Here is a 15707-nt window from a genome sequence, read left to right as displayed (position 1 = left end):
GCTTGCATTTTTGTTGAAGAAGAAAACGAAAAATGACTTTTCAGTTCTCCAAATTTGATTTTGTATAACCGCTCTCCAGTTCTCAATGTATCATGATTACAACCTATGCCCTAGCCCACACGTATACCAAAAGAGTTGTCTTATCTTTTCACATTCTGAAAAAAGAGGCGGCGCATTTCAAACCCAACTGCTCAGACTCTCCCACGTGTCAAGCACATGCTCGCTACAGTACACCATCAACTCATGCCGCACGACCACGCGATTCTCTAGTCCGATGGACATTTCTGTTCTCAGATGTCCTTCTCACTTATGCTAGACACGCGCCACCGTTATCTCTCAGCAAATCACTTCTCTACATACGAATATTCACACGTAATGAATATCGAGCACGCATCCAACATAAGCAAAGCAAAGACCACATCGACCTCAAGTCATCGACCTCCAAGCTCGCTTCATAAATAGCTCGCCTCATGTAGGTGGTCTAATTCAGCTGGCTCCAGGGAATCACAGGTCGATCAGACGACCTCAAGAAGAATACTTCTTCTGGTGACACCATACCTTATCCAAATGCAATCATTACTAGAACCATACATGTACTTCCAATCACCATAATATATGAACTACTACAACCACTCCCAATAATCATAAAGTTCCTACCAAAACCAACCTAACACTCAACCTTGATCTCACCCACACATCTGTACATGTAAAAATACGTGTCTCCCAGATCTCCATGCCCTTTAGCTATAAATACCACCTACATGAACTATGTGAGACCTGATTCTTCTCTCCCCTCTGAATCGAGAGATAGATATGTAGGCAGTTCCCTCATCAACGAACTCGGTTTTTCCTATATCTAATCCTCTTCTCATCTTTACCTTGTATGTAAAGGGAGACCAAAATGCTCCTTTACAGCCAGGATCAACCAACTCCTAGATTTGCCCCTGCTTGAACTCATGGTTGCTACTCACCGAGAGATTGTCAAAGTGCCTTGCAACTTGCAACACAAAATTGACATGCACACTAGGATATCACGGTAGTCTATGTGTTGTGTGGTTCAACCTCGAGTGACAAATTGGTGTCACGACTAACCATTAACTTTACTTAATTTTGGACGGGTCTCGCGTAAATTATGTGTCGTGCAAAGGAGGAAGTCATTGTGATGGGAGATCACGTAATTTTTTGTGTAGTTAGAATGAAACTATTGTGGGTTTCCATTTTCCAGAAACTGTACTTAATTTTACAAGGATCTCTTTACCATAACAAAATAATAAAATATAAAAATACAAAACAATATAACCTCGTTATATTTAAGGGCGTCAATAGGTATCTATTTAACCGGAATTGGAACCGAAACTGGAGGAAAAATCATGGCTACGGTTCCTAATTTTAGGAACAATTTAAAAATGGGTACTAAAAAAATCGGACCATATAAAACCGGAACCGAATGGTTTTGTAAACAAAATAATCAGACCATAACCATAACCGGACTGGAACCGAATGTTATCTTACTTTTAACACAAAAAATATTTAAATAAAGTATATAAAAACTCAACGTTCATTTATATATTACTAAATTATATTTTTAGTATAATATGTAGTTTTTATGGTATTTAATGTCATAAATAATATAAAAATATAGCTTACGACTTTAAATATACGATTTTACTTAATTTTATTATTGAATGACATAATTACTTATATAAATATTTAAAAACTGAGTTGTTTGTGCGGTATTTTTGTGTTTTTAGTACACATTTTTTAATAAGACCAATAAAAAAATGTGTGTAAATAGTGAACTTCTTAATAATTGTAATGAAAAACACTAGAACCGGGAATGCCCACTAGGAACCAGTGGTTATGGGTAATGCTCTACACTTTTAAGAACCACAAAGAACCGGAACGGCAAAATTAAATGGTTATTGGTTCTTACAACACTAAGAACCGGACCATTGACGTCCCTACTTATATTGATACACAATAAATTAACCAAACGAGCTTAAATAATAGATTTTGTCAGTCCCAACTAAGTCCAATAATGTACGAAATTAATAGTTCCGCTAATAGATTTCAAAAGTTTTCCTGTAGAGTTTTACATGTATCAGCTCACTTATTACATGAATTAATAAGAAGTATATATGAGACCAATTCAATTTTAATATGTAGTGTTTTAGGTTGTAGAATAAGTTGTGTTTGATTAGTAGAGGTTGATTAAATACTCCATTACCATCTGATAAGGATCATATAATATCACTTTGGTATATGACCCCACTTACAGTGACTCCAAAGTTACTCCACCACTAATCTCTACATTATATGATAGTCGGGTTTTCAAGAACCCACTTTTCACTATCGAGTAGGCAAATTGAAATCTTCCTATTTGCCAAACACCTCCCTCACAAAAATTAGAACAAGCCCCCACCCCCCGTTTTATTAATAATTTAGAAGAACCCCCTTAATGTCACTTAAATTATATAATTATTTCTCATTTCTCTCACTGAAATTAGAACAACTCCTCTTTTATTAATACTTTAGAAAAACCTCCCCCCTAATGTCACTTATTAAATAACATAATTATCCCCTATTTAAAAAAAAAAAAAAAAAAAAAAAAAAAAAAAAAAAATAGATGAGCCTCTCCTATGTAATTATAATTAGGATCCAAATAAACTATGGTAACTATCGATCTCGAATGACGGGTTTCAAGACTTCAGGAAAAAAAACAAAAACCATGCGTAGCATGGTTTGCATACTTCTATAACTCGTAATCTTAATCTTGTATACATAATATAACTTGTTTTAAATATAATATATAAAGAAAAATATGTTAAAGACTACTCCTTTCGACCCAATCTTACGCCCTTGTAATAGTATATGATCTTTAACACCATAAATATTGCACGTAATGTATCAAAAAGTGAAAAACTGCACGTATTGTAGGTTTTAAAAAGCCAAAATTACTTTTAAAAGTTAATAAGTATAATTTTATAGATTAATTAATACATTATTAATTTACTGAGGTTCTACTGTTGAAAGGTCTTGCAAATGAGCTGGAGAAAGGTCATAAGTGATGAAATATCCATCATAAGTAAAGTCAATGATAGCCACATAGTACAATCTGGCCTGAATGATAGCCACACAGTAGAATCTGGCCTGGGAAAAAAAAAAGGCCTGAATCTGGCATACTCCTGCATCAGATTAGGTTGAATGATGAGTGTGGCAGAAGGCGATTTCATTTGGAATGTTCATAGGAGAATTGGAAAACACAACATAAGAGACAAAAGGGATAAAGTAGTTTCATCTAAGATCAGCAACCGTAAAGATCTCAGTCAGAGCAACTGCACCACCTCTTACTTAGTTGTGTCTCAACTTTCTCTCTCTCCTCAACAAACTTTTCTAGAACTTCATGTCATCCCCTCTCACTTGATTAGTCTGCTAGTTCCTATTGTTTTTGTCTGGTTCCACTACCCCCCCATATAATGATCAGTACATAATATATCAACTCTTCTCATTTGTTTTTTTCTCTATTATTTATTATATTATTCTCATATCCCCCAAAAGGGAAAACTCTATCTTATGTCTGCATATACCTCTTCGTGAAGTACATAAACTCCTCAAAGGCATACCAGTTTATCATTTCAGAGTGACACAGGTAGCCAGGCCCATCCTTCAACGAGACTCACATACTCTGTACCTGACTAAACCATCAAATCCAGCCCGCAAATACTCAGTTCTAATCCAACCTGAACAAGCACTTGTCCTCTCCAACAGTAATCTGACTATCATTACATTCCCTGATACCCCCAAAATCACCCTACTACTCATCACCACCATGCATATCCCTATATCTATACTCACCCACAGCAGCCTATGTTTATATAAGATGGAAACTATTATACATAATCTGTCACAAACTCTCCATTTAAGGACACCAGAAACTGAAAGAAGAGAAACACCTACGGAGATGAACATATCTAGAGAACTGCTAATCCAATCTCAAGCTAAGTGGAGTAATGCTTTGGTAGGAAAACTGTGGACAGATCTTGCACAAAATCCAAATGAAGTACTCCATGCTATCAGGAGCAAGTGGAAGCTCAAAAAAACTTTAGATATTGCGGTTGATGGAGATTGCTACATCTTACGTTTTGAAAAAGAGGCGGACAAAAACAAGATTATACGCACACAACCATGGAAAATGTTGGGTTATCTTCTTGTTCTCCGGCCTTTCTCCCCAGATCTAACACCAAATGAATTAGACTTCTCCAAGCAAGCATTCTGGGTGGTCTTTGAAGGTCTGCACTTGGAACATCAAAATCCAACACTCATCAAACTCATAGCTAGGGCTGCTGGAAAAGAGGAAGAAATATATCCCACAGACAGCTCTCCAAGGGATGCTGATGGCTACAAAGCAAAAGTTGAAGTGGACCTAACATCACCTCTTTGCCAAGGACGACTAGTAGATACTGTGAATCGCGGAGAGGTATGGGTCACTTTCACTTATGTGGGTACTCCCTTCCATACCTTCTGGAAATGTTTCAAACTTGGTCATAGCTCTTATGATTGTCACATGATTCCGGATCCAATCCAAGTTCCTCTAGCTTTGCCACCAATCGCACAAGAGATCATGAATGAAATGAATATCATTGACCCAACTCCAGCTATTATGCACAACCATCATCTTATTCCAGATCGAGATCTAGATGCAGAAGTCGAGCGAAACCACCAAATTGCTCTTTTTGGTGGATCCGGTGTACTAATCACCACTAACTCTCAGGTGACAATACCCAGCCAACATGTTCTTGTTGGATCTTCATCCAATAACACTATCCCACCAGATCCAATGGTAGAATACAAGATCTGACCAGTTCAAAGATCCATCTCAGTTGGACCTAATCCTCTGTCTAATACTACTACCAAAATCCGTAAACACACCATCACACCAACTATCTTAGCCCAAAGCCCAATACCTTTAACCACCAACATCCTAATTAACTTCGAGACACCATCAATCATCAGCCAACCAAAACCCCAATCTCGATGGAAAACCAAAAATAAGGGAGATTGGGGTGACTGCAAGGATAAGCCACTGAAAAAAAAGGAAAACTTTGGCTACTACAGTTGAAATCCAAACAACACAAACCACAAACAACCCAAATGAAGAATCCCTAATTTCAATCCCTTACATCCCCATCACACCAAACTCTCCCACAATCGAGATCCGGCCTGATGTGCCCAGCTATAATGCTATCTCGACACCCGCACATCAAATCCGCATGGCAGATGTCTCGGTCGAATTTGTGTGGGATATGATAACAAACCCAATAGTTCAACAACTTTTACTCTCTCAAGGGATGGTAGTGCATTCAATAATGGGTGATAACATTTGGGGCAATGAGCAAACACTCCGAAATACATAATTACCCACAGAAAATCCAATGGAAGATACTGAATTTCTCAATACTCAAATGTAAATACCAAACTTTCCAACTGCAGAAATTATCACTGAACCTTCGGTTGATTCGATCTTCAATCCATCACCTACACCACCTGAGTAGCTCGGAAATGATACTGCTATGATTTGATCTTATATGCTTCACGAAGATGCAACTATTTCTTCCACCACTCAGGTACCCCATGAATTATATATTCAGTTTTTTACTCCTCCAATCAAGCATGCCCATAATATATATCAAGCATGGTTACTATTTTTCACAACCTTAAGTACTATACCTTTCTACCCTTGCAAATATCATTCCTTTACATTCTCTACTTATTATAAAACATATTTATCTCTGTTCCTTAGTCTTTACTATTTACTGCCATCAGTACTTAGTAAATTATACCCATATAACATAAGCTACATTTGTAATTATACTAGTAGCATGTACTCTTTTGTCTTCTCTTTTTACTGGCCAGTCACTGGAAATTGTCATATATGTTGGTATGCTATATATATCCCTCTACTTCTTATAGTCTACTCCTTTTTCTCTCTGTTTGTGTTCCAAGTTGAGTTTGGTGATGAATACTACTTTATCTCTTTGTTGTATGTTGGGTTTGTGACTGTACCAGAACAATTACTAGTAGTAGTTATATGAAGATCATCAGTTGGAACTGCAGGGGATGGGGTAACCCTTCAACCCATAGACACCTTATAAGTATTATTAACACTTATAATCCAGATATAGTTTTTCTTTCTGAAACTAAAGCTTCTTGTAATTATATGAAATACCTCTCGACCTCTCTCAACTATCCTCACCATCTTTCTGTTCCCCCGATACACACTGCGGGAGGGCTTTGTCTCATATGGAAGGCAGGCTTACTAATCACACATAACTCATCCTCTTTTCACCACATAACCACCACCATAAGACTTGGTACTCGTATGCCCCCTTGGATTGCTTGCTTCTTATATGGTAGTCCCTATAACTCTAATATAGATAGAAGTTGGGACCCTATTAGACAACTTAATTCACAAGACCATCCAACTCTTATCATGGGATATTTAAATATTATTTTGCATGCTGGGGAAAAAACAGGGGGTAAAGCATATGAGTTTAATGATGGCCAACCAGCTCATGACATCATAAGAGTTCAAGCTCTCATTGATTTAGGTTTCAAAGGTTACCCTTTCACATGGTCTAACAAGAGACTGGAGAAAGACAATATCCAAAAAAGACTCAACAGAGCTCTCAATACAACTGATTGGAGCCTATTATTTCCTGAATACACTCTTCACCACCTCCCTACTATATCATCAGATCACTGCCCAATTCTTCTTAACACCCAACCAATTCTACCCTCATTTCACAAACCCTTCAAGTTCCATCATATGTGGATAAATCACCAAGAGTACCATGATATCATATCACAAGCATGGCAAAGAGTGCACATAACAAATTTCTCAAATCCTCATCTCCTTATTCCAAATCACCGAAACTCAACTAAAAAAGGTCTCAAGGCCTGGAATAAAACTACTTTTGGGAACATCTTCCAAAAAATTTCTCACCTCAAAATCCTTATTGAAAACATCCAAACTAGACCGCCTACCATTTTAAATGTCAACCTAGAAAATAGTGCTCTCTCTGAACTTGATTTTTTGCTTGAAAGTGAAGAAAGATATTGGAAGCAACAGTCAAGAGACAAAGACATCTTAGAAGGGGATAGGAATACTAAATATTTACATATCAAAACTCTTAGGCATAGAAAGTTCAATAGGATTGAATACCTTAAAAATTCTCAGGATGTTTGGGTGACTAATCACAAAGATATTGGTCAAATAGTGGTGTCTCATTTTGAAAATCTTCTTACTAATTACAATAATGTGCATACTAATCATCTCCCCCACCTTTTCCCACCATGCATTTCTCAAGAAGATAATGATTATATCCTCAGACCTGTTACTCTAGATGAAGTAAAAAAAGTGGTGTTCAGTATTGGTGGTTTAAAATCCCCAGGGCCTGATGGATTCCCAACTATTTTCTATCACAAATTTTGGGATTTTATAGGTAAAGATGTGCATACCATGGTCTCAATTTTTTTTAGGGAAGGTCACTCTCTTGAACATATTAATCATACTAACATAGCCTTGATTCCAAAATGTCCTAACCCTGTCACATGTAATGATTTTAGGCCAATAAGTCTTTGTAATATATCATACAAAATCATTTCAAAAATCTTATCTATTAGGTTAAAAGCAATTGTTCCTACTTCTATTTCTCCTTTCCAAAGTTCTTTTGTGCCTAATAGACAGATTAGTGACAATATTATCCTTGCTCATGAGATTATGTATACTCTTAAACTCAAAAAAGGTAAATCTGGGTTAATGGCTATAAAGATCGACATGTCTAAAGCTTTTGACAAAGTCTGTTGGAAATCTATACTCACCATCCTCTCATCTCTTGGGTTTGATAATAAAGTGGTCAACCTTATTAACCAATGTATCAGCTCCCCCCATTTCTCACCCCGTGTCAATGGTACTCCCTTTGGCCACTTTAAATCTTCTAGGGGGTTAAGACAAGGTGACCCCCTCTCACCAATCCTCTTCATTCTCTGCATGGAAATTCTTTCTAGGCTTCTTAACAAAAAGATAACTGAAAATAAGTTACATGGTGTGAAGATTTCTAGGAATAGTGCTTCTATATCACACCTCCTATTTGCTGATGGTGCATTCATCTTTTGTAGAGCAAATTTGGATGAGGCAAAGGAACTAATTGACACTCTTAACCTTTTTTGCCTATGTACATGACAAGAGATCAATTTTGTAAAATCAGGAGTTCATTTTAGCAAGAATATGACTTCTTCTGGCACCTTTAGCATTAGACACCTCCTCAACATGAGATCTATACTTATATGTGAGAAGGACCTAGGTTACCCTTTGTTTCTTGGACAGACTAAATCTGATATTTTTGGAGACCTTATCCTTAAAGTAAACAATAAAATAGCTGGTTGGAAAAGTAAGTTGGTCTCTCAGGCTACCAGAAGTGTGCTTATAAAATCTATTGCATTTGCCACCCCCATTTTCCACATGAGCACTTTTCTTTTACCCCAACACATCACCTCCACTATCAATGCTATCCAGAGAGACTTCTGGTGGGACACCAAACCTGGGAAAAAGCATCCTCCATACTTAAAACACTGGGGGATCATCTGTCAAACCAAATGTGATGGAGGTTTAGGCATTAGAGATGCTAAACTAGATAACATTGCTCATCTTAGTAGGATTGTATGGGATATCATTACTAAGCCTAATTCTTTCCTTAGCTTACAACTCAAAGGTAAATATTTCAAGGACTCTCATGCTCTCAATTCATCTTCGAAGGCTGGTTCATCTTGGTTCTGGCATGGCTTGGAAAAAGCACTCTTAAAGATCAAAGATAATATCATATGGCAGACAGGCTCAAGTAATAATATCAATATATGGAAAAACTCTTGGGTTTTAGGGCTTCCATCAGGTAAGGTAGCCTCTGACATCATCCCCAACAATAATTACAACTTGGTATCCGAACTTCTCATTCCCAATACTAGAACATGGGACACAAGTCTTCTGAACATATTATTTGATACTACAACTAGTCAATCTATCCAAAGTATATACCTTCCAAGGACACAACTTGAGGACAAAATTCAGTGGGCACTGAACAAATCTGGTCACCATTCAGTAAAGTCTATGTATAGGAAACTAAGTACAAATAATACTACCCTTACAAAATCCAAAACTAACCTAAAATTCTGGAAGAAATGTCACTTACTAAGAGCCACACTTTTTGCCTGGAAGTGTTACTACAACATTGTCCCAACAAGAGAACACCTGTCACACCTTTTTCACATTCCAGATAAATCTTGTTTGTTATATGGGAGGGCAGTTTAATCTATTCACCATCTGCTCTTAAGTTGTCATTTCACACAATCTTTGTCGTATTATACACCCTGGAATATAAGACTAAATCATTTTGAGCACTTGCAGGTACAAGAATGGATTGACTTATGGTATACTCCTCCACCAAACTGGCCAATTGAAACAACAACTTGGACAAAATTCTGCCTACAAATATACTAGGAAATTTGGCTAGAAAGATGTGATGTCTATCATACAAATAAGAAGCCTAGCCTTTATAAGATTTCTCTTATTGTTACAAGTTTTTTTGCTGACCCCATGAACTATGATAATGAAGATAACTATGTACAAAATATTACTCCTGCTACTCTACAGTGGACACCTCCTAAACAGGGCTATGTCAAACTCAATATATATGCCTGTTTTTCAGAAAACAATAACTCTTCTTATGGATTTATTCTTAGAGATAATAATGGAGAATTTATTGCTGCAGGAAATGAACATGGGACAAACCTCACATCAGAGGAAGCCTAAAGCAAAGGGGTACTCCAAGGAATCATATGGAGCAGAAAGTTCAACCACCAAAGACTAGAAGTGGAAGTGAACTCAAGGATAGTCAGCAACTTTTTGAACAAGAAGGAGGAAATAAATATATCTTGGACCTCAAAACTACTACTTAATGATGCATTAGCTATTTTGTATTCCTTAGAAGATGTAAATATTATCAAGGTTAGCAAGCAGAAAAATAAAGCTGCTAGCTCTATTGCCACACATGGCAAGTCTCTACCTATGCATATAGAATGGGTACATAAACCACCTCTATGGCTTAGGGACATTCTGGGTAGGGAAAGAAACTTTGTACTTTTGGATCCTTAATATATATATATATATATATATATGATTAACAAAAAAAAAAAAAAAGATGAAGAGGGTGCTTGAAGGGACATAGGTGGCATAATTTCTATTCGGGATGCCAATTTCATAAAATTGGGGTGTTATTACTACGGCTTTTTTTATAAGCCAAAAGATGCTCGTGCATGTCCAAGATTCCAATCAAACGTGAAAGGCGGGCTGCTATAATGAGCCAAAACTAAATCAAGATGCTGTTATCAAAACAAGATCCAATGACATTCGAGATTCCAATTCTTTAATAGCCAAAGGATGCTGGCAGAGTGGCAGCTGGCATGCTGGTACCAAAAAAAAGTCATTGCCGGACGTAAAGGAATATGACCAACGTTAGTTGTCAAGTCATTTTCTTCAATGGCAAGACAAGTTTCGATTAAAAGAAAAAAAAATCAAGATGCTGCTATCGAAACAAGATTCCAATGACGTCCGAGATTCCAATTCTTTAATAGCCGAAGGATGCTGGCATGCTGCTACCAAAAAAATTCGTTGCCGGGGCCCGGGAGTAAAGGAATATGACCAACTCTGGTTGTCAAGTTATTTTCTTCCTTGCCAAGGGTGTGGATGGGTACCGTTTAACCGGAATCGGAACTGTAGAAAAGATTGTGGTTCCAGTTCTTATTTTTATTTTTAGGAACCGTTTAAAAATGAGTATTAAAAAAACGGATCATATAGAAGTGGAACCGAACGCTTTTTTAAACAAAAAAATCAGACCAGAATCGGAACCGGATTTTATTGTACTTTTAATATAAAAAATATCAAAATATAAAATATAAAAACTCAAAACGTTTATTTATATATTATTAAATATTTTTTATTAGTATAATATGTAGTTTTTATAGTATTTAATGTTATAAATTATATAAAAATATAGTTTACAATATTAAATATATAGTTTTATTTAATTTATTATTGAACCGAAATAAAAAACCAGAACCGAAAATACCCGCTAGGAACCGATTGTTATAGATATGGTCTATAATTTAAAAAACCGCAAAAAACCGGAACTAAAAATAAAACTGTAAAATTAAATGGTTCTTGGTTCTTAGAACACTAAAAACCGGATCAGAATCGGACGTTGACACCCTAAAGACAAGTTGAATAATATATTGCAAAGACTAAGGAATCTAAGTAAGGATAGATGCTCCCTTGGACAATTGGATTGGTTCATTTGTTTGTCTATTTAAACCAATAATCTAACTTCAGTAGTTCAGTCTCTCATCTACGACTTGTTTAAACAGCTACTGTGTATCGAGTATCGACAAATAGTTGCTGACTTTCTGCTAAACAGAGCTTATGCATTTGGTCCTATTCGTTTCTATCAATTAATTCACTACAACATTTGGTCCTTTCATTTCATCAAGTATTACTTGGGTTTACTGGGGATGCAGGTTCTCATCACAAACTGCTATTAATCGACTTACACGGTAAACCCACTCTCTAAGTTCCAATTGTTCAAAATACTTTGATTATTTTACAAAAGAAAATGTGTTTTCCATAGGAGAATACCATTTTTTCATGTTTGGTCGGTAACGTTAGACAAAAAAAGTTTTCCGAGGAAATTATTTTACTCTCTTCCTTATTTTATCCCTCGTGTCTCCTACAAAACCTGGAAACCTATAATTCATGAAAAAAAAAGGATATTTCCTCAATTATGTATTTTTTCAAATGTAAAACCTCAAAATCTATAAGTAAATATTTTTCCATCAAAATTATAAAATTTTAGATTTCTCGTATGCAATCAAAGTATATCAAACAAAACGGAATTCCATTTAAAAAATGTCACCAGATTTATTTTCTTGAGAAGAGGCTTGTCTTCTTTTTTAGAAAAAATTAAAAGCAATCAAGTCCATAAGGCTATATATGTTGGGTTAGTTAGTGTTATCCCTCACTAGATGAGTCAATTAGGATTTCCACCCCACTAGATGAGAAATTAGGGTCTCCTCTCCAAATACACACAAAAAACCACACGATCAACCCAATTTGACTTTTTTTTTTGTGTGTACTTAGGGGAGAGACCCTAATTTTCCCATCTACTGAGAGAGAAATCCTAATTGGCTCATCTAGGAGGTGGTGGGGTGGGTGTAATATTAGTTAACCCATATGTGTTTGAATCCCTCACCCCTTAAAATCCAAGATTAGGAAAGTATATGGTCAACAAGAAGACAATAAAGCATCCAACACACAATTCATATATATGTAACAAACGTACAATAGTTAATAATTGTAATTAATTAAGTTGCACTTTTGCAAAGATAATCTTATATATGTTATGGGGACCATTACCAATCCAGTTTTTTCTGCTTTCATGAGGGGAATATATAAAATCAGCATGATAATGAAAATTATAAGCTCGCCAAAATAGACTTTAGAATTTTTGTAATAAGAGCATTACTAATGGGTTGTGTAAATTTACACAGCTACATAGGCTCCACATAGGAGCCACATGTGTTTTCAATAGAGATTTACATAGGAAGTCTAATGGGTAAAAATACACATTCAATAGTGAATTAATATATGGAATCTTTTTGCAAAATGTGCAAAAACAAGTGGTGTTGGCTTCGTATTGGTTTAGATAAAGAGAATGCAAAACTTGTGGAGTAGTCCCATTTTTTGAAAGAGTGGGTAGTAACTAATTGGGTTAAAAAATGTGTAAAACTATATTTTCCATTTTTAAACAATTATTTAAACATTTTTAAGTTAAAAATCATTTCACAATCCCATTGGTAGATTTTTTTAGTAGGGATTGTGTAAATTTACACTAAAAGTGTTTTACACAATCCGGCCCATTGGTGATGCTCTAAAGATAACGTGTAAAAGATTTAAAGTTGTTGAAAACTGTGACCTAGATGAATTTTTGGTATGATGATCTCTATGATGTCGAGATCATCATCCTAAAAATTCATAACCTAAATTTCATTAGATCGACTCCCCCCTCTCGACTTCTCCAACACGGGGCATCCAAGTCAAATGTGTCTCACTACTATCTTAGTTTAGTTCCGAAGCCATATTGAAGATAAGCAACCAATTTAAAACAAATTGGTGATAAGTGGAGTTGCCCCAAGATTTATATATTGATTGGCCTAGCTTTAGATACATGATGTAGGATTATAATTTCAATAATCACCGATGTACAACAATACCGTTTATGACTTAAAACTACAGGTGCATAACGAAATATATATATATATATATATATAGGGGATGGTTATATGAACTCCACCTTATATACTATTTTTCGACCATATTATTATGTTTTGTTTGTTTAATTTTTTTGTTTGTTTGTCTTCTACACGTACATTTAAATCTTTTTTTATTTGTTTTGTTTGTTAATTATTATATTATAACATTTTATATTTGCCACATTATTCTTTTTATACAAGTCTACAAGTGTTTATTGATTAATTATAATAAACTTCGTATGATTTTAATGTGATGATTCAACAATAATGTACTATCAAAGTATCAATCTTTTACTTGGCAACAAAAGTGCTATAATCATTTTAAACAAATTAACCTATAGGAATTCAGAGAAATGGCATTGAGAAATATGGTAACAATGATAGCAGAGATGGAAGGGAGTTTATTGTTTGCTGGTGCTACCTTGGCAATTGTATTGACAATCTCAACCATAGTTCGAATTACATCATCGTCTTCGTCTTTCTCACAAATGACATGGCCAAGTGGTCCCAAAAAGTTACCCATCATTGGGAACTTGCTCCAACTACGCGGCGAGCTGCTCCATGTTACCTTAGCCAAACTAGCTAAAGTTCATGGTGGTGTAATGACGATTTGGATGGGTAGCTGGGTACCCATAATTGTCATCAGCGACATCAACAGTGCATGGGAGGTTCTTGTGAACAAGTCTGTAGATTATGGAGCGCGTGAGGTCACTTACTTGCATGAATTGCTTAGAGATTCAGCAATGCATCCGCACAGCATATCTAGCTCCGACGTCGGTCCCCTCTGGCATAATATTCGTAAGGGACTTCAAAGTGGAGCATTGAATCCTCTCAGTGTTGCCTCACAAACCCAACACAGAGAAAGGGACATGAAAAGAGTTGTTCATGAGATGAGCATAGAAATAGCGAATAACAATGACACCATCAAACCGCTTGACCACATCAAGAATAGTACTGCGAGATTACTAGGTCGCCTTATTTTTGGCCCAAGTTTTAATGATAACAAATTTATTGAATCAATGCTGTATGAGATTGAAGATTTCATTCGCACTAGTAGTTATACTTTTCTCACCAACTCCTTTTATTATGCAAAGTACCTCCCTAGTCAAAGAAAAGCAACCCGAGAAGCAAAGCTCGGGAAGTATAGAATTGAAGAATTGGTGAGGCCACTCCTGTCTTCAAAACCTCCTACAAATGCCTACTTGTACTTCCTTCTCTCGCAGAATCTCTCAGAGGAGGTTACCATATTTTGCATATTTGAACTGTTCCTTCTTGGGGTGGACAGTGCTTCCTCTACCACTACATGGGCACTTGCGTACATGATTCGTGAACAAGAAGCCCAGGAGAAGCTCTACCAAGATATTAGAATGACTATAGGTGATGTCGATCTTGTGAAGATCGAAGATGTGAATAAATTGAAGTACTTGCAAGCTGTAGTTAAAGAAACAATGAGAATGAAGCCAATAGCACCTCTTGCTCTCCCTCACAATGCTGGTAAGGATACTACATTGATGGGTACTAAGATAGTGAAGGGTACTCGAGTTATGGTAAATCTTTATGCCTTGCATCACAATGAAGACATATGGCTTGAACCATACAAATTCATGCCAGAAAGATACCTGCAAGGAGAAGATGGAGGTGTTACTCACAAAGCAATGGAACAATCATTTCTTCCATTTGGTGCTGGAATGCGTATTTGTGCAGGCATGGATTTGGGAAAGCATCAAGTTGCTTTTGTGCTAGCTAACTTGGTGAATGCTTTCAAATGGTCATGTGTTGAGGATGATAAGTTGCCTGATATGACTGAGGAATTATTTGCGCTTATTATCCTCATGAAAACTCCACTTGAGGGAAGAATTAGTCCCAGAACAGTTTGAGGTTGAGTTACTGATCGACCGGAATAAAACATGGAGTGGCTAATAATATAAATATCTACAAATGTCTGTTCATATAAATACTTTACCACTTTCGATCGGTTTTACAAACACACTGGGAATGCACTCCAATATATCTACTAAATATATATATGTTAGAAGCACTCAATATCTACTCTCATTCATTAAATATTACTAGCATCATACACATGCGATGCACGTGTTAACAATACAAATGTATAGAACAAGGTAGCAAATGGAACCTTAGGAGGAGGTAGGTTTTGTATCTGTGATAGACACAATGTTTCAAAGAAAAAGATTATACAGATGTGCAATTGTGAAACAACAAAAAGATCAGAGGTGTAAATATGCATATTAGCAAATAGGCATTTGTTGCAAACTAATGTTGGCGATTCA

General features: G+C 36.1%; 1 pseudogene across 1 annotated transcript; it reads left to right on the top strand.

Annotated features, from left to right (window-relative positions):
• The first annotated feature begins 11464 nt into the window (after positions 1 to 11464).
• On the top strand, positions 11465 to 15642 carry LOC147503394 ((S)-canadine synthase pseudogene; annotated as a pseudogene). The gene is made up of 2 exons (XR_015222004.1): positions 11465 to 11661; positions 13758 to 15642. The product of XR_015222004.1 is annotated as a (S)-canadine synthase pseudogene (transcript).
• Positions 15643 to 15707: the final 65 nt, after the last annotated feature.

This window comes from Coptis chinensis, chromosome 4 (assembly GCF_015680905.1).
Source record: "Coptis chinensis isolate HL-2020 chromosome 4, ASM1568090v1, whole genome shotgun sequence".
NCBI lineage: Eukaryota > Viridiplantae > Streptophyta > Magnoliopsida > Ranunculales > Ranunculaceae > Coptis > Coptis chinensis.
This window is presented reverse-complemented; position numbering and strand designations above follow the sequence as displayed.